This window comes from Lagenorhynchus albirostris, chromosome 14 (genome assembly GCF_949774975.1).
Source record: "Lagenorhynchus albirostris chromosome 14, mLagAlb1.1, whole genome shotgun sequence".
Lineage (NCBI taxonomy): Eukaryota > Metazoa > Chordata > Mammalia > Artiodactyla > Delphinidae > Lagenorhynchus > Lagenorhynchus albirostris.
The window spans coordinates 18,248,942-18,275,627 of NC_083108.1; positions in this window are offsets into that span (position 1 = coordinate 18,248,942).

A 26,686-nucleotide genomic window follows, 5' to 3' on the forward strand; every position below is an offset into this window, starting at 1 on the left:
CATTCCATTTTTTTCTCTGAATGCCAGTTAATACCTACGACGACTTTCCCAGCATTTAACCCAACAATGCTTTTAAAGATTTAATATTACCTTCTTTTCCCTCAAATGATATTTGCATAAGCCATAATTAAGTTTTTGGAGTCTTATTGAAAAAAAAAACCCTATTGAAAGAAATAAAGCAGTGAGGCAAACACTGTAAATTGGAGTAGCTAATCACACAAAACTGATAATAGCTTCCAAACTGTAAAGTCAAAGTTTACTTATATTTCCTGAATATTATGACTATTAATATTTTAAGATCTATTTATACTAAGATATATCTTTGCTTTCTAATTTGCTCTTTCATTCAAAATGTTCTTTAACAAGGAAAATCTTGTAACCCAATATCATAATCAAGCTACTGAACTTTTAAACTGAAGCCAGGTTCTTTTTAAGCACCTCATTTTCAAACATCAGGAGATGAAAAAGCACTTATTCTAAGATGCAAATTTTTAATTGTTTAGGAAAGTCGAAGCTTCTTTGGACCTGAAATACCAATATGAAATGTCCTTCCACAAATATGAATCTTTTGAAAAGATGCAAATTCATCATTATGGCTTTAACTCTACCATTAATTTTCTATTTAATACAAAATATTACATTTCATTATGTTACCATCTTACATCTTGCTTTATCGAAGTCCTCAGCAACTTAACAAATTCTTTAAGGAATGGAAATGTGTAATTTGAGCTGTGCCTAAAAGAGAACTCACCCAAGTCTGTAACCACACAATTCCTGTCACATGAGGTTGATAAGCAAATGACAAGAAAACTGTACATTTCAGCAACATTTATTTTGATCAGTCCTCTGTGACCAGAATGTGTTCTGCAGGGCTTCACAATGTTCATTAGATAATTTAAATCAGAAGGGTAGGAGGGGTGGGCAAGTGACCAGGATACACGTAAAACACGTAAATAATGAAGGAAAACCGTAGCAGTTGAGGCAAGATGACTGCCCTTGGACTTGGTCCCATTAAAGTCTTCCTAAAACAATATTTTCTCAGAAATTTGGACAAAAACTTGCAATAGTGGCTTCTTTTTGAAGGTGACAGTTGTTTTCAATATTTTATACAACCAAAGGATAAAATGACAGAAACTTTAAATTAAACCTTAGCATGCTACCAAACTAAAGCTTTTTGTGCAGAGCTAGTCTGGGAATAGCCCTGCAGACATTTCTTTCCTTGCCCCCCACCCTTTTTTCTCAACTTAACAAATGTTTGCTTTCAATTTGTTTTTGACAATGGAATTTAATAAACTCTTTTACCTAGTTAAGATTTATGAAAAGTGTTTCTCCCCCCACTTATCTCATTTAGAGAATATATAATTTGCACAATGGTAAGACAGGGGCATTTTCATTCTTGCCTTTCAAGCACTTCCATTCCAATTTTCATGGTAATAGTAAGTGCACTTAACAACAATGGTCCATTGATCCAGCGTGTCTCCTACCTGCCCTGGAGCAACTGGGAAATTGTTAACCATAGAAGCTACAAAACAGATAAGGGAATCGACCATTAGTGTAAAAGCCTGCCTATAATGGTTTCGATAATAATTAATATGCAGGATAGCTAGTCCCGTCACACACCATTTCAGACTAGAATTGCATCTGTCAGTCCAAATCCTGACTCCATTCGGGGCATCTAGCACTGAATCTAGTTAGACAGCTAACTGAATTAAAACAAAAATCTACAGATGCATGATAAATGCACAGGATGCTGTGTCACACATGAATGACTCCTGTACAGGCCAAATGACAGATGTATTTCCGCGACTCCAGGCCAGGCTCCAGCTCAAACCACTCTTCATTTATCAATAATTGGGCCTTAATTTCATTTGGCAGTGGTGGAGCAGCGTGCTCCGCTTCCTCTCCAATAGACGAACACTAATTAGACTTTTTTTTTGGGGGGGGGTTGGGGGGGCAGGAGCCAATCTTTTGATTTTATTTTAAATACTTAACGATAAGCAAACTTCGAGCTTGTCCTTTGGAAAGGAAGGGTCTGTTTCACCCCGCAGCTCATTATGAGTGATAATCTATTGCAACGGGAACTCTTCAATTATTAGTGTTCCAATTTGATAAAGATGAGAAACATAGAAGAAGCCAAGTGGAAAAAGAAATAGGAGGATGGACTGAGCTTGTGCATCAAGTGTCTTAAAGCACTTGCTAACTCTTCTTACTCTTTGCTGAGTTTTACTTCCATTCTTAGGTCTGCGTTTGTGTTTGTGTTGTGTGTGTGTGCGTGTGAGAGAGAGAGACAGAGATCCACAAACATCTTACATGGAATGGCAATATAAGAGGGAAATTATAGAACAATTCTTGCAATTGTAAACAGAGAAAATTATTAGGATTATTTTTTCAGGTTCTCATGTGAATTTTCAGACTAATTTTAATGTGCTTGCTTTTCTTTTAGGTGAATTCATTGTAATTGTTAGTAAAATGCCCGAGAGTTCCTAAAAGGGTTAGTGCTTTCCACTACCATCCAAGTAGGAAAAACCTCTCCCCCAAAGGGTTTCCAATCATGTATATAAGAGAACACACCAAGTCCCTACTGTCTCATATAAACCAGCCCCAGAAGGACAAAAGATACATGGAAATATCTGTATACTAGCCACTTCCCCCCCGCCCCCGCCCCCTTATAGCTACATCACGGGGATTAACATCCCTCTTGCAATGCCTACAGAGTCCAAGTGTTCATCATTCCCTTTTTTAAGCAAAGGGAAAACTGGTATGGCATGGCAGATCATGGGCTCTGGCGTTCCCCCGGGTGGACCTTTCTCTATTGAAGGAGTTGTTGCTGGTTGCTCATTGGGATTGAAAATTGGCTGTGCTTTTCAGATTCTCTTGAGCTTCTTGCCTCTCCTTCCAAACGCCACCCCACAATGAGTGACAAATGGGGGCCCTGCTTCTCCCTCAACTTCCAAGCACGAGCTTCTTGTCAGCAGGGAGCCCTATTGATCCACTCTTGAGATTTTGCTCTTCCCTGCCACTCAGACACTCTTCAATATCACGTTTATTATTCTTCGCTGGCATAGGTGACGGCGGCGATGCTGTCCTGAGGACTGATTGCCATGCCCAGATGATCTGTTGAAGTTGGCTGCCTGATCCAACATACAGCATAATTGAAGAGGACGAGGAACAGAATCCACTCCTGTTTCACCCCAGTAACTATGCCAAATTCAACAGCGAGCCCTCCATATGGTCTAACACAAGTGAGGTAATGTGGATTTTATGCCATAACAAATGAAGTCTCATAGGTTTCAATGGCTCATAGTAGCTCTCAGGAATCTTTCCTAGCAACTCATGGGAAACTGAGCAGCATGCCATAAGCGGGAAAGCCATAAATAACTTTGCAACTCAGCCACCAGGGGTGTGGTGAAATGCTGTGCTTGCATTATCCACTGTAAACACTGACAGACATGGTAGCACGTCTGCCATTTTGTAAGCAGGCTCCCCTGCAGAACGCAGGGGCACTGAAGGATTGGCATCGTACTTGGGAAAGATCTGAAAGCTTAAGGAATTGCGAGGACTAATCTCTAGAAAATGTGCTATTTGTAATTCCAGAGTAACAAGAGTCTTAAAGACTGTTGGTACTTGTACTTCTAGGAGATATTCAGTGAGGAAGAGAAAATACAGTATTCGTATGGTATATTGTATTATTACCTAAAACATTCATTGACCCTCCCTGTGGGAGGATTCTACCCCATTGACATTAAGCTTGGCCACATGATCTGACCAGTGAAATGCGACTGAATGTGTCACATGTCCATTCTCAGCATGACCTTTAAGAGCCATCATGTGATTCTGCCATGAGGCCAATAATATCCCAGAGAGGGGCTGCTCCATCAGCCTGGGTCTTGGAGTGAAGGCACGTGAGGCAGCGCCCCGGTCAACCTGTGATGAGCATGTAATGTGAGCAGAACTAAACTGTTGCTGTTGCCAGACACAAAGATCTGAGGATAATTTATGACTGCAGAATAATTTACCTTAAGATGGCTGATGTAGATCACTGCACACGTTTAAGATAATACGGACTATTTCATTCTAATTACTTTAACATGCACATTTCACATTGGCAACCCATGAACCCGAACAAACGATGAGAAGAGGATTGGTTTTCTGTGATATATATATAGAGAGAGAGAGAGATAGATATATACATACACATATATATATGCATACACACACACATACACACTAGTCTCCACTACCATTGACCCTTCTCTTTTATTTGCACATGATTCTTTGGACTGACCTACAGCAGTTTGCAACCAGCATGTGTCTACCATTACTCTTGCATGTATGGCTGCTGGCGTGTCCTTTTCTCCTCCCTGTGTGATCTCCTATTTGTGTCTCTAGTACTTGGTTAGCAGTCTCTCTCTCCCTCCTGGTCCCCTTAAGGAAAGAATTCAGAGGGCTTATGGAGTATTTCAAGGTTTGCTGATCTAGACTAGAGTACATCAGCGCCTGGTACGTGGCGGTAATGTAGTCACATTGAGCTTGCAACCTGTCATGCCCAAAAGGGATTGATTTAGTTGTCCCAAATCCCTCCTGGAAAATGCACGCCTGGGGATACTGTACTTGGAAAGAGGCTCCTGGAACTTCGCTTGAGGTCAAGGGTGGAGCAGACTTGGCTAGAGGTCTACAGTGGGTGGGGCCATGGTCTCTGGGGATGCAGCCAAGGAACTGGCACCTAAGTGAACACACTGGGCAGAGAGGTGGAGTTCAGGCATAAAGGAGAAACTGGAGACCAGAGCTCAGAGGAGGCTGGGAAAGGGAGGGGACGACATGTGAGGTTCCCAGGGGCTCTCTAGCTGGGCCCCAGGCACCGTGTAACGTGCTCTTGGTTGCCCTTGGGGATGGAGGTTTCTGTTAAGAACCCAAACCTGCTATGCCCCTAATCAGCCCACTGTGTTTACATGTTGACATGAACAAAACTGTTCTCAGCCCTTGCACCATGGAGTATGGCTGTGGTCAGCCTCCAGAAAGGTGAGCCTGGAAAGCAGTAAACCAGACCTATGTTTATCCTTTACTCTCCATAAGGTGTCTGACCTCTGCCATCAGGGTGCTCCTCAGAAGCCTGGAACTCTTCACCATTCCTTGGACCAGGGCCTGACTTTCACACAACAACCTGAGGAAAATGAAGACAATTAAACTAGGTTTTTCCTAAAACTCACATAACTGATTGTGTGTGTGTGTGTATAAATTTATGCACTGATGGCTTTGGTCTTTAAATTTACCTTTCTTTTATGTAACATGGATGATAATACTTGGTCATTTTTCTACTTTAATATCTTTATTTGGTCAAACAAAAAAGTAGCAAGCCAAGTCAGCCTGAATTTTTTTTAAACTTTACTGGTGAGTGAAATCAAAAGTCTGGGAACCATTGATCCACACTGTCGCAAGGTTTTAGCTGGATCATTCCCCTGGTCACAGGAGACCTAAGAGAACTTCTGAGATTTACTGCAGACACAAATCTGATGACATTGGGAGGACCTGGGACATGGGGAAGATTAAGTCTGTTCTCTCCTGCCTCTAGACACCCACAGTGGGGAAGATTCTGAACAAGGACAGAGCCTCATTTTATCTGGGGCTTTCGAGGACTCTGAGAGAGCATATACGCATATATTTTCCCCTGGAGACTTTGCAAATGGTCTCATAGCTTTTCTTGTGAGAAGACAGATTTATAGAGGGTACTGAATTCTGTAGAAAGTAGAAGTCTAGGTTTTCAGGGTCGCTTTACTTTTATCAAAAGTAGACCAGTCTGTGCAAGGTTGAAGGTTGTATTTGGCTGTCTTCAGGCTCCGCACTGTGCAGCCCGTGCCCTTGTGAACAACAACAACAAAAAAACAAAGAGCATCACTCATCATCCAGCTATACAAGGGTTAGGTCGAAACCCACTGCAGTCATCCACCAGCAGTGCACCCTGAGCAGAATTCAGGATGAAAACCAGGATGAGGCGCTCTGTGTTTTGGATAAATGGGTCCCTAGAAAATTAGATGCATGTCTCAGGAAGAATTTCAATGATCCCAGATTCTTGCATTTTCCTATACATAGAACAGCACTATAATCAACTTGAGATATCTGTTTCTTGTGATTAGTAGTAATCTTTTCTCAAAATGTATGCTCGACTGCATGCATTTCCTAGCCAAAAATTCATATATATACTGGCTCTTCCCCTAGCTCTTTGGAGCAGTTCCTCAGAACTGTCTCCTGTGCCATAGTCCTCAGTAAGACCCTAAACAATACTCAAACCCATAACTCTTATGATGTGTGTTTTTCTTTAACTTGACACCCCTTTCTGGGTAGAGCTTATTCCTAGGTTCCCAATGACTCACATTGTCTACATCTCCTTAAGAATATCTGTGCTGGAAAAAAAAAAAAAAAGAATATCTGTGCTGGTTAGGATTCTTTGTCGCTGGTGTGGAAGAGGAAAAATAATTTTCCCTCTACCCTTCTGAATTTTTAGCTGAGACCCCTGTGACCAAAGACAGATCAACAAGAGAAAATAATAAACAAAATTTTATTAACATGTATACCATGTGGGAGAAACCCAGGGAAAAAGCAGTAACTTTCACAGGTGGCTTAGAATTCAGACTTAAATACCATCTGAACCAGGAGAAGGGAGGGAGGATGTAGGCCTCTTACGGGAGAGTAAATGATTTTTAGAAAGGATGAAAGGGCCCTCAGAAGAACAGATGGGAGATGTGATGATTTGTGACAAAGTCTGTCTGGGTGTGGTACCTACTTCTTATCTCCTTTCCAGGATAAGAGTCCTTCTTCCTTAGTTGAATATACTCCCAGGGAGGGGATTATGACAATAGAGTTCCTTCTGAAGGATCTGTCTTCAGGAAGATAAAGGGGATTCACAGAAAGCCTCCCTGCATTTACTGTTTTTCAAGTGTCCACAGCTCAAAATAATCAATATACCAAAGCGGCATATTTTGGGGTGTTGTCCTTCACTAGCAGCAAAAAAACAACTGTGACTACCTTCAATGAAAGGAATTTATTGAAAGGATAAGGTATCCTTCCAATAACTACCATTAGCATAGTTCCTAAAAATCAAAAGCTATCTAGAGAAAATAGACCTTGAAAGATAAGAGTTGTTCTAAGGACCTAAGTCGTGGGAAGTAAGCGACAGTCTTTTCAGCATGCCAGCACTGGGATGAATCAACTCCAATCATTTTTTTTTTTTTAATTCTTGTCATGCTCTCCATATTTAAATTCCTAATATCCTGGCTAGTGTCATGCACCCATCCTTGTCCTAAGGAGGGCAGGACAGCCTAATGGACAGTTTTATCAGGACTGTAGGCAATGAGAGAGGGGAAGTCCCCAAAAAGGAGGCTGAGGGGGTGTGACCAGAAGGCAAAGGATGGATTCTGCATGGGCAGAACAATGGATGCTTTAGTCTCCAAAGAGAACTTTCTGCTCTGCATTCCAGACTTAGACCTCCAACGGCCCCCCAAAGCAAACCGATCCTTAGCAAGATGGTATGTTGTCTAGAAACAAAAACACTCTAAAAACCAATGGCCTGAGGGGCAGTTAACTATTTCAGCAAGAATAGCAACTTAAAAATCATTTCATAGTAGTAAAAATTAACACTGCCTAAGGAGAAGACGGAACTGCCTGGGGTTCCATGAGGGAATTTAATAAATCAGATCAGGGACCTCAGTGCAAACCTTTGAATGGTAATAGGAACCAAAATTTTGCCTCCTAATCATATGAAAAAAATGGAAAAGCTTGTATTCTTTCCTTGAAAATAAGCAGTTTTAGGGTTTTATTCTACCAAATTTTAAATAACTGATAATAAATGGATACTAATTACTATTTAAATAGATGCCTAGATAGAAAAAGGACACTAGAAAAGAAAAGAAAAAAAGAATGAATCTCAAATTCAGCATGTCTTTAAAATAAGACTATATGACATAATCTCTCAATAAGTGTCATATCCAAAAATACAAAGGATATTCAAATTACAATTTCTCCTCCTATAACTCAATATTGACAGGGTTTGAGGGGGGAAGTTATGTTAATCTCAGTAGATGCTAAAAAAATGGATAAATTTTAAACACTCTTTTCCAGCAATAACTCTCACTGAGCTAAGAATAGAAGAAAAATTCCTTAAAATGAATAAATACAGTGTGATAACAGCTGTTAGTTTCCCCAATCTCTATTCTCTCCTTCTCCCATGGTGGCACGAGGTAAAAATCACATTTGTTGTTCAGCAGAAAAGCACAGTTCTTAGCCTGCCTTGCACAAAGGTGTTAGAATTTGGTCAGTGGGATATGAGTGTAAGTCGCGAGGGCCACTTCTGGCCTGTGACCTCAAAAAGGACAGTGTTCCCCCCTACTTCTGCTTTTCTCCCTTCCTGGTAACTGGAATACAGACGTGATGGTGGTAGCTGGAATAGCCACGTGAAGGCATGAAACACAAGCTGTGCGTTTCACAGGGCACAGCAGCAATCTAGAATGATACTGAGACCCTGTTGATGGCAGAGATAAGCCATGATACCACTCTGTACTGCTTACATCCAGACTTAATATGAACCATTATTACTTCGGGTCTTTCTATTACAGCAGCTAAACCTACACGCTAAATAATACAATTACCAGAAATCTAAAGCAAACATCATTATATTGTTTTTCAATAATCCTCATTAAAGCATCCTCATTAAAGCCAGATGCCTGCTATTACTGCTACAAATTACTACAATACTAGGAGACTAGCCAATGCAATAGGAAGATGAAAAGAATGAGTAAGGAATGAAAGAAACTAAATTGTCATTATATTCAAGTGTATGATGGTCTATCAACAATTTAGAAAGAATCAACAGTAAAACTATTAAAAATCCCTCCGCAAATTCAATGAAAGGTCCATTTGTAAGTGTCTATACACAAGCAATAAGCAATTTTAAAACGCAGTGGGAAAACAAGATATAATTCATTATCACAACAGAACTTTAAAATACCTTGAAATAAGTCTAACAAAAATTATGCAAGAGGTATATGAAGATAAATGTAAAACTTTACTGAGGGAACTTGAAGATGACCTGAGTGAATGAACAGACCAATTTTCCCCAAACAAATGTAAAAGTACACAACAATCCCAATCAAAATTCCCTAAAAATGGCTTTAAAGGAGCTCTACAGTCTGATTTGGGAGAGAAAATACAAAAGATTGGCTGCAAAATTTTTTAAAAATAACAGTTAAAAGAGACACTCCCTATAAGTTATCAAAATATTATATACAGTAATTAATAAGTTATTTTACAGCTTTAAATCCCATTTACTTATTACAGATAAGTAATTATTTTAATTATTAATACAGTAATTAATACAATGGCACATTAACATAGGAATGGACAAGTAGATCCTGGACAAAGTAAAGTCCAAGAATATGTGTGTGTTATACACACGCACACACACACACACTCTTACAATTTTTAGCATATGGTAATGGAGACACTTCCTGAAGGAGACAGACTATTCATTTATTGGAACCGGGACAACTAGACACTCAGAAAGAAAAAACAAACTTAGATTTTTCTCTCACACCACATATAAAAGTCAGATTCTACATAGCTTGAAAGTTTAAACATTTTTAATCTATAAAATGATAAAATAGAAAATTGGAGGAAAATCAGAAGACAAAAATAAAAATTATGACAGATTTTACCACATGAAAATGAATAACTTCTTTACAAGGAAAGATGGTAAAACAATATTAAAAGACAAGGGACAGATTAAGAGAAAATATCTGCAAAATATGTAACAGATGAAGGCTTAATATATGCAATGTATAAAGAGATAAATAAGCCTAATTTAAAATTCAGAAATGAATTTGAAGAGATAATTCAAAGAAAAAGAAGTGCAAATGGTCACATACATCAGAAAATATGTTCCACTTCACTAGTAATTAGGAAAATACAAATTAAAACAACATTGAGATTGTATTTTTCACCAGATTGGCAAATATTTTAAATTTCCATAACATCCAGTGTGAGAAAACAGAATTTCTTATTCACTGTTAATAAGAGTGTAAATTAGTGCAGCCTTATTCAAGGACAATTTGGCAGGAACTATCGAAATTATGAATACCCTTTCACCCACATTCTAGGAGCTTAGCCCAGAGACATACTTGCAAATAAGCACAAAGATATCTTCACAGATTTCTGCATCACTTTTAAATCATAGTAAAAATTTTAAATTGACCCAAATAACCTTCCAGAGAGGAATTTACTGGCATGAAAAGTTTTTCCCTTTCATCTCATTATTTTAAAATGAGAACATAGTCATGTACCTATGCTTTTAAGAAGAATACGCAACACAAGGTGATAATATTAATGAAAAAATGAATATGTGCTGTGACCCACCATGTTCTTTGATGATGAGATTAGTCCCCATGAAATTCTTAAGTTGCATATAGTCAGAATTAAACAGCAATAGCAGTTAAGAAATTTGGGGGAGGTGGGGCAAGGACTAGCAACTTTATTTGGAAAGCCAGTACACCAAGAAGATGGTGGACTAGTGTCCCAAAGAACCATCTTGCCGGGGTTTGATGCTAGTTTCTTTTGTAGAACCAAGAAATTTTTGACAAAGATGAGAACTTAACCCACTAGAGGCTGAAATATATTATAAAATTATATAAGTAAAGTACATAGTATTTAAAAGAAAAATTTACAAGCACACTAATGAAACAAAGTAGAAATTGAATAAAAAAAAACTTTGATAGAGCACCAGCTTCATAAGGACAATGGAAGGATCCAGTGGAGAAGGGATATATTAACCTGAAAACTAATGTGGAATTTGGTTAGATATTTGCTGGATGGGTTATGTGAATTCTGGTGTATTTATATTTCCCACCATTCATTAAAATAAATTCCAAGTATATTAGAGATATGAAAAATGTCAAACCATAAAAAATCTAAAAGGAAGTTTTTAAGCATATGATCAGGAGAGAAAATTACCAAGGAAAAGATCGATAATGTGACTACTAAAAATATTTCTGTATCTCAAGACCTAATTAAAATGGACAGAAAGCAATAAAGTTGAAAAATTACTTACAGCAAACATGTTGAGCAAAAGGTTGATGTCTTTTATGTAAATAAAAAGGGCTCATATAAATTGATAACAGATCCTCAAATAAAAATAGGCAAAGAACTAAAAGAGATCGTTTACAAAGTTAGATTACAACAGGTAAAAAAAGAAAAACAAATCCAAGGAATGCAAAGTAAGTCAACATTTGATTCTATTTTTGCCTATCCCGTTAGATAAAAATCAATGTTATTTATTAATTAAAGTACTACCCCATTCCAGATCGCAAAGTGAAAAGTTTAGAAATCAATTTGGTATTCTGCATCAGAAGTCTATATGAGTTCCTACAATGGAGTTTACTTCTGGGAATCTTTCTTAAGGAAATAATTCTTAATACAAATATCAAAGCTGTACGCACAATGAATCCACGACAGCATTATTATAATAGCAAAGCTTTGAGATTATTTTGGAAAATTTGGAATAATTCAACAACAATGGAGCAATTAAGTAAATTACAGTACCTGTACTCAGTGCAATATGCAGATATTAACAGTGATTTTAGTTTGCACTAAAATGATAAAATACCTAACATAAAATATTAAATGAAAAAAAGCCAGAAAGACACTTCTACAGATGAAACAGTCTCAACTCTCTACAAAATGCAAATTTAAAACATAAAGACGGAAAAGAAATATACCAAAGATTAAGTGATTTTCTAGGAATGATAAGTGTTGGATAATTCACCCCTTTTAAAATGTTTTCTGTATTTTCCAAACTTTCTAAAATAAATGTTTATAAAAACAAAACTTTATTTCATAAAACTGTTTGGAACAATTTGATGGACATTCTGCCACATAAGCTGTCCAGGCACAGGGCTCTGGGGATGCTAATTAGAAAATGATGAGTTAATTAAAGTTGTGTGTTTAGTCTCTATGGCAAGGATTTCCTTTAATCCAACAGTGGTTTTCTCTCCATTTGAAGAATGTGGTTTCTGGAAGAAAAACTGAGAACAGACTGACCCTCTGGCCACAGTTATTCACGTCAGAGATGTACAGTTGCAGGTGCGTGCTGTTTGGTTTGGTTTGCCAAGTCAAAATAGCTGTGCTTCCCGCTGTGGTGAGAGTTTCCAACTTCAGACAGGGCAGGAGAAACTCTAAACTGTTTGCTTTTTGCAAATGTATTGAAATATTACTGAAATGTACCGATTTTCCCTGATGTTTTTTCCGTGATTTTTTCACTACCCTGAAAATAAACACGGAGGAGAAGGCTAGCATACCAAATGTGCTCTCAATAACCTGGCAAAAGGATGTTTTTCTGAGCTGTTCTGGTGCTCCAGTGCTCCTGGCTTGACTGGAGAGCAAAGAGAGAGAAATAAAAACGCCATGTTTTTCCCCTCCAGAACTTTATTACAGACTTGAATGAGATAGTAGGACTTGTACCAAAGCCGCCACACAGGAAGTAGGGACACTTTCGCAGGGGCAACAGGAAGCCGGGAAAAACTTGGGACGTATTCCCATCCCAACTTGTCCAAGGTCAAGGACTTTAGACAACCACCTTGTTCTCTAGCTCTGCCTCCTCCCTGTCCATCATGGTGTTGGAGCACTAATTAGTTATTGCCGATTAGGGTCACAAAGCTGAAGAGCACCCTTGTCTTTGGTTGTGGAGAGAGAAATCCCTTCACGATCTCTTACTGAGTTTACCACAGGGGGGTCACAGAACACATCTGGGGACTATCTCCTGGCTGCCACAGCTTTGTGAGAATCAGTACTTCCCACAACCCCACAATCACGCACGCCTCAGCCATTCCCCCTGCACCAGGGTTATTTTCACCCACAGAGAATCCAGAGTCTTGGACACAGAGCTAAGTAAGAGTCTCTCCAAGGCATGCCAAAATAATCTGAGGAAAACAATTCTCAGTGAGTATATCCTGTGGTCTTGGGTTTTAGTCCTTTCTCAACAGCTTTCTGCTCTTGGACTGGGGACACGTCGGGCCATTTTAGGAGTAGGAAGGGGTCAAGGGAAGACCCCACTAACAATCAGTATTAAGGACACACCAAGGTGTTGAAGAGCTATCACCAGATACCTCGTCATGGTATTTCCCAAGCACAACAGACCCCGTGTATTACAATAAACAGGAGAGAGTGGCTGAAGTGACTTTGATAATAGAAAGCACAAGGAAAGGAAGATCAACAAGTACAATACGCTAAAGAAGAAAACGGAGTTGAGGATACCACTGAAGTTTCTCGAAATGCAATTTAAATCCATGAGTTTGTCATTGCGCAGCACTCACCATTCCTTTAACGTCTTTCTTGGGCTTTAAAGCCTGTCTTGGTCAGGAAACGAAGCCGAGGGAGCTGTTATGCCATTTACCCTCTGGGATCACAACCAATTAGGCATTTCTGTCTGTACATGTGCACTTGGCGTTTCTCGGTCTCCCGATGGGACCTTCTGACAGATTTTTCTCTGATAGAGCGGTTGTGATTCTCCAGATCACGTGGTTGTACCCAGCTCTGGGCCTTAGTGACAATGAAGGACCCTAAACCCCCAAACAATAACTAATCTAGCCAGCTTCGTGAACCACAGTCCTAGGCACCATCAAGTAGCTTTTTGAACCCAGAACAATATTTAAACTTCAGCTTTAGCGCTTTGAGGTCAGAATTTAAAGTGTACTCACAAGATGCGGCTCCAAAGATAGTATAAATTCCTGTAATTCATTCCACAGTCAGACTGGCAGTCTTTCCATGGTCTGTGGTGGGAATACACATCATACCATAATAGTAGCCTTGGGACAAACTAACCAGTAACCCAGACCCTGGGCAAACAGTAAGCCAGTGCATACGAGGTGCTGAGGATGAGCGGTGCTGGGCTGGATACCGGGGATATAAAACAAGTGGAAAGGATGGAGGATGGATGTAGGCACTTGCTTTCAAATAATTTGTAACCACATTCATGAATAAAATTAAATCAATCATTTATTTATTGTTTAATTATTTGATTTATTTATTATGTGGTTCATAAAATTGAGTATATATCACCAGTGATGTGTGATTAAGAAATAAATGCTAATCGTATAGTTGTACAGGAAATAGGTCACCACCACACTGTTTCCACTGTGACACTTGAGATGATGGTGATGATGGTGATGATGATGATGATGGTGATGATGGTGATGATGATGATGGTGATGATGGTGATGTGGTGATGATGATGATGGTGATGATGGTGATGATTATGGTGATGACGATGATGATGGTGATGATGATGGTGATGATGGTGATGATGATGATGGTGATGTGGTGATGATGATGATGGTGATGATTGTGTTGATGATATATCCAAATCTCTATGATGTGATTTTTTTCTCCAAACTATTTTGAGATATTATTAACATACCTTAGAACCCTTTTGAGCCACAATTCAGTGGTTTTTAATATATTCACAAGTTGTGCAGACCGATTAGGGTCACAAAGCTGAAGTGCACCGTTGTCTTTGGTAGTGGTGCACACCACTACCAAAGTGCACACCGCTAATTCCAAATTAGTGCACACCACTAATTCCAGAACCTATTTATCACCTTGAAAAGAAACCCTGGACCCGTCATCAGTCACTCCCCATCTCCTTCAGCCCTAGGCAACCACTAATTATACCCCAATAAAGATGTTAAAAATAAATAAATTAAATAAATAAATAAATAAAAGAAAACAGAGGGGCAAAGGATTGCAGGGGCCTGGCGTTTTTCTCTTGTCAGGAATGATTTTTCCCATTGTTTGTGTTCAAAGTTGATTTCTTTTCCCTAGCCTAGCTTCAGTATTTCTTGTTGGAAGTTTTATAATAAAAAAGGTAGTAGTGGGCCTGTCTCCCCCTCTATAGATGGTATGAACGCTCATCTATCTTTCCAAAACAATCTCAAATGATTCCACCAAATGAACAGTGTGACATGGAGGGATGTGGCATCTGATGAACTCATGTGTTGTCTAAGAGGATGATCACTGTCTCCATGCCTCTGTCCTCGATTTTTCTTTAAATAAAGTCAGTCCTTAAAGGATAAACTCATGGATCCCTTGGTGTATTCTGTCCTCCAGGATGAGAGGGGCTGAATTTACCTATTGCCAGATTATTATTTGTTTTCAGCAAACTCTGCTGCTACCGTGTGATCTGAGAGAAGACTAGATTCCTTCTGCAATATGTTTTTCATATTACCTGTCTGCCAGGGCTATTATATAAAGAGAAAGTGGAAAACTTCAATCTCTGACCATACGGCCATTGTATGTCCCTTTCATTGGTTCCCAGGAAAATTCTTTTTTAAATTTCCAAACTGGGTGACTGGTTAATTTTATTTTCTTGACCATCAGTGCCATAGTTGATTAATTCACAGATTCTTATAAAGGATCTGCTTTTATTTTTATTTTATTTTTTCAACATCTTTATTGGAGTATAATTGTTTTACAATGGTGTGTTAGTTTCTGCTTTATAACAAAGTGAATCAGTTATACATATACATATATCCCCATACCTCTTCCCTCTTGCGTCTCCCTCCCTCCCACCCTCCCTATCCCACGCCTCTAGGTGGTCACAAAGCACTGAGCTGATCTCCCTGTGCTGTGTGGCTGCTTCCCACTAGCTATCTATTTTATATTTGGTAGTGTGTATATGCCCATGCCACTCTCTCACTTTGTCCCAGCTTACCCTTGCCCCTCCCATTATCCTCAAGTCCATTCTCTAGTAGGTCTGTGTCTTTATTCCCGTCTTGCCCCTAGGTCCTTCATGACCATTTTTGCTTGTTTGCTTTTTAGATTCCATATATATGTGTTAACATACAGTATTTGTTTTTCTCTTTCTGACTTATTTCACTCTGTATGACAGACTCTAGGTCCATCCACCTCACTACAAATAACTCAATTTTGTTTCTTTTCATGGCTGAGTAATATTCCATTGTATATATGTGCCACATCTTCTTTATCCATTCATCTGTCAATGGACACTTAGGTTGCTTCCATGTCCTGGCTATTGTAAACAGAGCTGCAATGAACATTGTGGTACATGACTCTTTTTGAATTATGGTTTTCTCAGGGTATATGCCAAGCAGTGGGGTTGCTGGGTCGTATGGTAGTTCTATTTTTAGTTTTTTAAGCAACGTCCATACTGTTCTCCATAGTGGCTATATCAATTTACATTCCCAACAACAGTGCAAGAGGGTTCCCTTTTCTCCACATCCTCTCCAGCATTTATTGTTTCTAGATTTTTTGATGGCCATTCTGACTGGTGTGAGATGATATCTCATTGTAGTTTTGAGTTGTATTCCTCTAATGATTAATGATGTTGAGCATTTTTTCATGTGCTTGTTGGCAATCTGTATATCTTCTTTGGAGAAATGTCTATTTAGGTCTTCTGCCCATTTCTGGATTGAGTTGTTTGTTTTTTTGCTATTGAGCTGCATGAGCTGCTTGTAAATTTTGGAGATTAATCCTTTGTCAGTTGTTTCATTTGCAAATATTTTCTCCCATTCTGAGGGTTGTCTTTTGGTCTTGTTTATGGTTTCCTTTGCTGTGCAAAAGCTTTCAAGTTTCATTAGGTCCCATTTGTTTATTTTTGTTTTTATTTCCATTACTCTAGGAGGTGGGTCAAAAAGGATCTTGCTGTGATTTATGTCATAGAGTGTTCTGCCTATGTTTTCCTCTAAGAGTTTGATAGTGTCTGGCCTTACATTTAAGTCTTTAATCCACTTTGAGTTTATTTTTGTGTATGGTGTTAGGGAGTGTTCTAATTTCATTCTTTTACATGTACTTGTCCAGTTTACCCAGCACCACTTATTGAAAAGGCTGTCTTTTATCCACTGTATATTCTTGCCCCCTTTATCAAAGATAACGTGACCATATGTGCGTGGGTTTATCTCTGGGCTTTCTATCCTGTTCCATTGATCTACATTTCTGTTTTTGTTCCAGTACCATACTGTCTTTATTATATAGTCTGAAGTCAGGGAGCCTGATTCCTCCAGCTCCGTTTTTCTCTCTCAAGATTGCTTTGGCTATTCAGGGTCTTTTGTGTTTCCATACAAATTGTGAAATTTTTTATTCTAGTTCTGTGAAAAATGCCAGTGGTAGTTTGATAGGGATTGCATTGAATCTGTAGATTGCTTTGGGTAGTAGAGTCGTTTTCACAATGTTTATTCTTCCAATCCAATAACATGCTATATCTCTCCATCTGTTTTTATCATCTTTAATTTCTTTCATTACTGTCTTATAATTTTCTGAATAAGGGTCTTTTGTCTCCTTAGGTAGGTTTATTCCTAGATATTTCATTCTTTTTGTTGCAATGGTAAGTGGGAGTGTTTTCTTAATTTCACTTTCAGATTTTTCATCTTAAGTGTAGAGGAATGCAAGAGATTTCTGTGCATTAATTTTGTATCCTGCTACTTTACCAAATTCATTGATTAGCTCTAGTAGTTTTCCGGTAGCATCTTTAGGATTCTCTATGTATAGTCTCATGTCATCTGAAAACAGTGACAGCTTTACTTCTTTCTGATTTGGATTCCTTTTATTTCTTTTTCTTCTCTGATGGCTGTGGCTAAAACTTCCAAAACTATGTTGAATAATAGTGGTGAGACTGGGCAACCTTGTCCTGTTCCTGAATTTAGTGGAAATGTTTTCAGTTTTTCACCATTGAGGACAATGTTGGCTGTCGGTTTGTCGTATATGGCCTTTATTATGTTGAGGTAAGTTCCCTCTATGCCTACTTTCTGAAGGGTTTTTATCATAATTGGGAGTTGAATTTTGTCGAAAGCTTTCTCTGCATCTATTGAGATGATCATATGGTTTTTCTCCTTCAGTTTGTTAATATGGTGTATCACATTGATTGATTTGCATATATTGAAGAATCCTTGCATCCTAGGATAAACCCCACTTGATCATGGTGTATGATCCTTTTAATGTGCTGTTGGATTCTGTTTGCTAGTATTTTGTTGAGGATTTTTGCATCTATGTTCATCAGTGATACTGGCCTGTAGTTTTCTTTCTTTGTGACATCTTTGTCTGGTTTTGGTATCAGGGGGATGATGGCCTCGTAGAATGAGTTTGGGAGTGTTCCTCCCTCTGCTATATTTTGGAAGAGTTTGAGAAGGTTAGGTGTTAGCTCTTCTCTAAATGTTTGATAGAATTCGTCTGTGAAGCCATCTGGTCCTGGGCTTTTGTTTGTTGGAAGATTTTTTTTTTTTTTGCGGTACGCGGGCCTCTCACTGTTATGGCCTCTCCCATTGCGGAGCACAGGCTCCGGACACGCAGGCTCAGCGGCCATGGCTCATGGGCCTAGCCGCTCCACGGCATGTGGGATCTTCCCAGACCGGGGCACGAACCTGTGTCCCCTGCATCGGCAGGCAGACTCTCAACCACTGCGCCACCAGGGAAGCACAGTTGGAAGATTTTTAATCACAGTTTCAATTTCAGTGCTTGTGATTGGTCTGTTCATATTTGCTATTTCTTCCTAATTCAGTCTCGGAAGGTTGTGCATTTGTAAGAATTTGTTCATTTCTTCCAGGTTGTCCATTTTATTGGCATATAGCTGCTTGTAGTAATCTCTCATGATCCTTTGTATTTCAGCAGTGTCAGTTGTTACTTCTCCTTTTTCATTTCTAATTTTATTGATTTGAGTCTTCTCCCTTTTTTTCTTGATGAGTCTGGCTAATGGTTTATCCATTTTGTTTAGCTTCTCAAAGAATCAGCTTTTAGTTTTATTGATCTTTGCTATTGTTTCCTTCATTTATTTCTGATCTGATCTTTTTTTTTTTTTAACAGACTATTTTTATTTTTATTTATTTTTATTTTTTTTAACATCTTTATTGGAGTATAATTGCTTTACATTGGTATGTTAGCTTCAGCTTCACAACAAAATGAATCAGTTATATACATACATATATTCCCATATCTCTTCCCGCTTGCATCTCCCTCCCTCCCACCCTCCCTATCCCACCCCTCCAGGCGGTCACAAAGCACCGAGCTGATCTCCCTGTGCTATGCGGCTGCTTCCCACTAGCTATCTACCTTACGTTTGGTAGTGTATATATGTCCATGCCTCTTTATCGCTTTGTCACCGTTTACCCTTCCCCCTCCCCATAGCCTCAAGTCCATTCTCTAGTAAGTCTGTGTCTTTATTCCTGTTTCACCCCTAGGTTTTTCATGACATTTTTTTTTAATTCCATATATATGTGTTAGCATACGGTATTTGTCTCTCTCTTTCTGACTTACTTCACTCTGTATGACAGACTCTAGGTCTATCCACCTCATTACAAATAGCTCAATTTCGTCTCTTTTTATGGCTGAGTAATATTCCATTGTATATATGTGCCACATCTTCTTTATCCATTCATCCGACGATGGACACTTAGGTTGTTTCCATCTCCGGGCTATTGTAAATAGAGCTGCAATGAACATTTTGGTACATGACTCTTTTTGAATTATGGTTTTCTCAGGGTATATGCCCAGTAGTGGGATTGCTGGGTCATATGGTAGTTCTATTTGTAGCTTTTTAAGGAACCTCCATACTGTTCTCCACAGTGGCTGTATCAATTTACATTCCCACCAACAGTGTAAGAGGGTTCCCTTTTCTCCACACCCTCTCCAGCATTTATTGTTTCTAGATTTTTTGATGATGGCCATTCTGACTGGTGTCTAATCTGATCTTTATGATTTCTTTCCTTCTGCTAACTTTGGGGTTTTTCTGTTCTTCTTTCTCTAATTGCTTTAGGTGTAAGGTTAGGTTGTTTATTTGAGATGTTTCTTGTTTCTTAAGGTAGGATTGTATTGCTATAAACTTCCCTCTTAGAACTGCTTTTGCTGCATCCTATAGGTTTGGGGTTGTCGTGTTTTCATTGTTTATTTCTAGGTATTTTTTGATTTCCTCTTTGATTTCTTCAGTGATCTCTTGGTTATTCAGTAGTGTATTATTTAGCCTCCACGTGTTTGTATTTTTTACAGATTTTTTTCTGTAATTGATATCTAGTCTCATAGCATTGTGGTTGGAAAAGATACTTGATACGATTTCAATTTTCTTAAATTTACCAAGGCTTGATTTGTGACCCAAGATATGATCTATCCTGGAGAATGTTCCATTAGCACTTGAGAAGAAAGTGTATTCTGTTGTTTTTGGATGGAATGTCTATAAATATCAATTAAGTCCATCTTGTCTAATGTATCATTTAAAGCTTGTGTTTCCTTATTTATTTTCATTTTGGATGATCTGTCCATTGGTGAAAGTGGTGTGTTAAAGTTCCCTACTATGATTGTGCTACTGTCGATTTCACCTTTTATGGCTGTTAGTATTTGCCTTATGTATTGAGGTGCTCCTATGTTGGGTGCATAAAGATTTACAGTTGTTATATCTTCTTCTTGGATTGATCCCTTGATCATTATGTAGTGTCCTTCTTTGTCTCTTGTAATAGTCTTTGTTTTAAAGTCTATTTTGTCTGATATGAGAATTGCTACTCCAGGTTTCTTTTGATTTCCATTTGCATGGAATATTTTTTCCATCCCTTCACTTTCAGTCTGTATGTGTCCCTAGGTTTGAAGTGGGTCTCTTGTAAACAGCATATATATGGGTCTTGTTTTTGTATCCATTCAGCCAGTCTATGTCTTTTGGTTGGAGCATTTAATCCATCTACATTTAGGGTAAGTTTTGATATGTATGTTATTACCATTTTCTTATTGTTTTGGGTTTGTTATTGTAGGTCTTTTCCTTCTCCTCTGTTTCCTGCCTAGAGAAATTCCTTTAGCATTTGTTGTAAAGCTGGTTTAGTGGTGCTGAATTCTCTCAGCTTTTGCTTGTCTGTAAAGGTTTTAATTTCTCTGAATGAGAAATCAAATGTCAAATCTGAATGAGATCCTTGCTGGGTAGAGTAATCTTGGTTGTAGGTTTTTCCCTTTCATCACTTTAAGTATGTCCTGCCACTCCCTTCTGGCTTGCAGAGTTTCTGCTGAAAGATCAGCTGTTAACCTTATGGGGATTCCCTTGTGTGTTATCTGTTGTTTTTCCCTTGCTGCTTTTAGTATTTTTTTCTTTGTATTTAATTTTTGATAGTTTGATTAATATGTGTCTTGGTGTGTTTCTCCTTGGATTTATCCTGTATGGGACTCTCTGTGCTTCCTGGACTTGATTAAGTATTTCCTTTCCCATATTAAGAAAATTTTCAACTATAACCTCTTCAAATATTTTCTCAGTCCTTTTTTTTTTCTCTTCTTCTTCTGGGACCCCTATAATTCGAATGTTGGTGCGTTTAATGTTGTCCCAGAGGTGTCTGAGACTGTACTCAATTCTTTTCATTCTTTTTTCTTTATTCTGCTCTGCGGTAGTTATTTCCACTATTTTATCTTCCAGGTCACTTATCCATTCTTATGCCTCAGTTATTCTGCTATTGATTCCTTCTAGAGAATTTTTTATTTCATTTATTGTGTTGTTCATCACTGTTTGTTTGCTCTTTAGTTATTCTAGGTCCTTTTTAAACGTTTCTTGTATTTTCTCCATTCTATTTCCAAGATTTTGGATCATGTTTACTACCATTATTCTGAATTCTTTTTCAGGTAGACTGCCTATTTCCTCTTCATTTGTTAGGTCTGGTGGGTTTTTGCCTTGCTCCTTCATCTGCTGTGTGTTTCTCTGTCTTCTCATTTTGCTTAACTTACTGTGTTTGGGGTCTCCTTTTTGCAGGCTGCAGGTTTGTAGCTCCTGTTGTTTTTGGTGTCTGCCCCCAGTGGCTAAGGTTGGTTCAGTGGGTTGTGTATGCTTCGTGGTGGAGGAAACTAGTGCCTGTGTTCTGGTGGATGAGGCTGGATCTTGTCTTTCTGGTGGGCAGGTCCACGTCTGGTGGTGTGTTTTGGGGTGTCTGTGGCCTTATTATGATTTTAGGCAACCTCTCTGCTAATGGGTGGGGTTGTGTTCCTGTCTTGCTAGTTGTTTAACATAGGGTGTGCAGCACTATAGCTTGCTGGTCATTGAGTGGAGCTGGGTCTTGGCATTGAGATGGAGATCTCTGGGAGATTTTCACCGTTTGATATTACATGGAGCTGGGAGGTCTCTTGTGGACCAGTGTCCTGAACTTGGCTCTCCCACCTCAGAGGCACAGTGCTGATGCCTGGCTGGAGCACCAAGACCCTATCATCCACACGGCTCAGAATAAATGAGAGAAAAAATGAAAGAAAGAAAAATAAAATAAAGTTATTAAAATAAAAAATAATTATTCCAAAGAAAAAAATAATAAAAGTAATATAAAAAAGAGAGCAACCAAACCAGAAACAAACCCACCAATGATAACAAGCGCTAAAAAGTATACTTAAAAAAAAAAAAAAAAAAGGACAGACAGAACCCTAGTACAAATGGTAAAAGCAAAGCTATACAGACAAAATCTCACACAGAAGCATACACATACACACTCACAAAAAGAGAAAAAGGGAAATATATATATATATCGTTGCTCCCAAAGTCCACCTCCTCAATTTGGGATGATTCGCTGTCTATTCAGGTATTCTGCATATGCAGGATACATCAAGTTGATTGTGGAGATTTAATCCGCTGCTCCTGAGGCTGCTGGGAGAGATTTCCCTTTCTCTTCTTTGTTCGCACAGCACCTGGGGTTCAGCTTTGGATTTGGCCCCGCCTCTGCGTGTAGTTCGCCTGAGGGCGTCTGTTCTTCGCTCAGACAGGACAGGGTTAAAAGAGCAGCTGCTATGGGGGCTCTGGCTCACTCAGGCCGGGGGGAGTGAGGGGCACAGAGTGCGGGGCGAGCCTGCGGCGGCAGAGGCCAGAGTGACGTTGCACCAGCCTGAGGTGCGCCATGCGTTCTCCCGGGGAAGTTGTCCCTGGGTCACGGGACCCTGGCAGTGGCGGGCTGCACAGGCTCCCGGGAGGGGAGGTGTGGAGAGTGACCTGTGCTCGCACACAGGCTTCTTGGTGGCGGTGGCAGCAGCCTTAGCGTCTCATGCCCGTCTCTGGGGTCCGCGCTGAGAGCCGCGGCTCGCGCCCGTCTCTGGAGCTCCTTTAAGCGGCGCTCTTAATCCCCTCTCCTCGCGCACCAGGAAACAAAGAGGGAAGAAAAAGTCTCTTGCCTCTTTGGCAGGTCCAGACTTTTCCCCGGACTCCCTCCCGGCTAGCCGTGGTGCACTAACCCCCTGCAGGCTGTGTTCACGCCGCCAACCCCAGTCCTCTCCCTGCGATCCGATGGAAGACCGAGCCTCAGCTCCCAGCCCCGCCCACCCCGGCGGGTGAGCAGACGAGGCTCTCGGGCTGGTGAGTGCCGGTCGGCACCGATGCTCTGTGCCGGAATCTCTCCGCTTTGTCCTCCGCAGCCCTGTGGCTGCGCTCTCCGAAGCTTCCCCCTCCACCAGCCGCAGTCTCTGCCCGCGAAGGGGCTCCTAGTGTGTGGAAACCTTTCCTCCTTCACAGCTCCCTCCCACTGGTGCAGGTCCCATCCCTATTGTTTTGTCTCTGTTTTTTCTTTCTTCTTTTGTCCTACCCAGGTACGTGGGGAGTTTCTTGCCTTTTGGGAGGTCTGAGGTCTTCTGCCAGCGTTCAGTAGGTGTTCTATAGGAGCTGTTCCACATGTAGATGTATTTCTGATATATTTGTGAGGAGGAAGGTGATCTCCACGTCTTACTCTTCCTCCATCTTGAAGCTCCTCAGTATCTGCTTTTAAAATAAAATAATTTTACGGCATAATGGCTTTGACGTTAGGGAGAATGGGATTTGAAACCTGATGGGCATTCAATAGTTACTGTATGTACACACACACACATACACACACTTATATATCTTTGGGAAAGACACTTAACCTTTTTGAGTCTGGATGAAGTGAAATGATGCATATCAAATTCCCGTAACAGTGCTTGCACATAGTAACAGCTCAGTAAACAACGGAGATTCTTTTCATTACGTTATCACTATGGGATAAAGGCTATCAAAATAGTATGGACAAGTTGCTGAGGTACCAGAGGAGGGATCAACCAACCAGCTTCCTTCATTCTCTCATGGCTTTTTTGCTTTCTTTTTATTTCTTCTCCCAATATAATGGTTTTGTGTCTATTCAACTGCAGACACTGGTCTAAGTATCTCCTTTTATATCTGGTCTGATATTAACAGCTCTCCAGCTCCACAATTAGCACCCCCAACTCGCCCGACGGTGATGAGCTTGGAAACACAGCTGTTGAAGGGTGCATTCACTCTGGAGCCCCTTTTGTCTCTCCCTCCTGGCACTAGGCATTCGCTGTGTCGGCTCTCCTCATCTCCCACTGCCGGCTCCGGTGCCCGTGGCGCTGGCTTGCGGGGGTAGAGCCCGCACTAGCTCACGGTCTGTAGCAGAGCCGCAGTCGCAGTTCATCTGATTTGCTCCTGAGCACTAGAGAGCTCGACCAGCTCTGCAGCTCTTTATGACATCTGGCACAGACAGCAAATTCCTTCCAGCTCATCTCGTGGAGCTGGGCTCTGTCCTGCCTTAAGACCAGCCCCAGCTCCTCAATTACCTTCTGCCCTTATTCATGCCCTGCCAATTCCTCTTTGCTGGAATCTGGATGAGACTGCTGCACAAACTAAGCCTGAGAATCATTTGTGAGGACTTACGGGCCTCCTCCGTGTCAAGATGGCGCTTGGAACTTGGCTGATGGAAGTCTGATTCAGATGTGGTTCATTATAGGTAAGAGGAAGATAATAATCTTTGGAAGAAACCTTCCTGTAAGTCTGATATGTCTGGAAAAACCGGACAGAAGCTGTCCACTCTCTGACTTAGGTTGGACTGGTGCCCAGATCCAAAGATCACAGGGTACAGCTTTGAAGAAAGGTTATTCTCAACATACCCAATGAGAAAGTACACGCACCCTCAAGTGACTGGGGCCATTGCTTTCTTGCCGTTGAGATCATCTCCCTCAGGAAGGGGCACTTTCTCTCTTTCAGTCCTGAACTCAGAGAGTTTTGCTACTTGGAGAAGCCACTCTTATAAGACAACCTGCTTCTCCTTCTCTGTAGTAGAAGGACCTGCCACAAGGAGAATACAGGGGAAAATAAACTGTGCCATTGAAGAGGGAGGAGGGTAGGTGGAGATGTTTACCTCAAGCTTGAGAGAATTTCTGCAGAAGGCGTTTTTGAGTTTGCCCAACTTTATTTCTTTCATCCCTTGTTTCTCTGTGGTTTTGCTGCGTACTTGCCTAGACATGTCACACACAACAGCCTTATAACTAGAAAAGTCTCTGGCCTCACAGGAGGAGGGAGATCTCCCTGAACATAATCCCCAAAGCGTTGGCTGGGAGCAGGAAATGGGAGTCAAAGGGCACATCTGTAGGAGTAATTCCTCTTGCTGACAGTTAGACCGTCTTCTTTCTCTCCTCTTCTCTTTGATGATAGGAAGTGCACACTCCAAGCTCCATTTCCTCACACTCTGAGGTGAAAATATCCGGATGAGTAATATCCCCATAGAAAGAGATAAATTTAATCATTAAAATATGCATGCTTGTTTTGACATTCCAAACAATATTCAGCCCAAGCTAGTCTCTGGACACCTGGGCCATAATAGACCATGAGATGAGGAAGGGGATGGGAAAGAGTAATAGCCAAGGAATCACTGATCACCACAAACTCTATGAGCTTGGACATCTCTCAATAATATATCTCCATTGAATTCTCCATTCAAAGCCATTCCACTGAAAATCAAGCCACAGTTCACCTCCCTGTCCAAGTTCTGCTTTAGAAATTAAAACATCGTGAATGATGTCATAGAGATTTTGGCTGGATCATCAGCAGAAGTCCTTCTATATTCATTAGCATTAGATGAAGGATGGCCTTTTTATTATTAATGGATGGGACAAAGATTGAGCATTGTGACCAGGAATGTTTTGTTGGTCTCCCGTCTAAGATCAGTGGGTCCCTAGTGTGTTACCCCATCGGTTTTACTCAAGCGATTGTAGATTCAAGCAGATGTCACGGGTGGCTTTCAGGATGAAAGGAAACTACACATGGGAAACTCAAGAGAAAGATGGGGGTAGTTGTGGAAATTCAGTACAACAGGTGCTCTAGGGAGGGGGGACCCAAAGACAACTATGACCCAGTCCCTGTTCTTGAGACATTAACAATCTAGTAGATGGTGTAGATAAATTAACAAACAATTACAATGGAGTGTGGCACACACAGTCTGAACAAGATAGCTAAGCACTAAAATGAAGGGGAGGTTAATTCTCTCCCAAGATGATGGGGTCAGAGAAGACACCCCAGAGGAGGTGACTTTGTGAGGCAGAAGTAATTGTCACTCTCACTTAAAAGATGTGGAACCTGTGGCTCAGTAAGATTAAATGACTTCCCAAAGGTAACACAGCTATTAAAGGATGACCAAGGTCTTCCAGCTCCTAGACTGTTTCCCTTTCCATTGCATCACAGCTGCCCTGGGTGTGGGATGAGGGTGGTGGTGGGAAGGAGAGTTAAGTGGAGGTTTTCAGCAGTGGTGGGCTGGGGCTAGTCAGAGAAAGACCAAATCAGTCTTTATGTTCTGGTTATAGCAGGAGAAATCTTAAAATCCTAAAGAGGGCAGCTTGCAAGCAAGCAGTGGGGAGTAGCCACCTATATGACATGAATGCATGCACTAAGACTTCTTGTTTAAAACTTCTT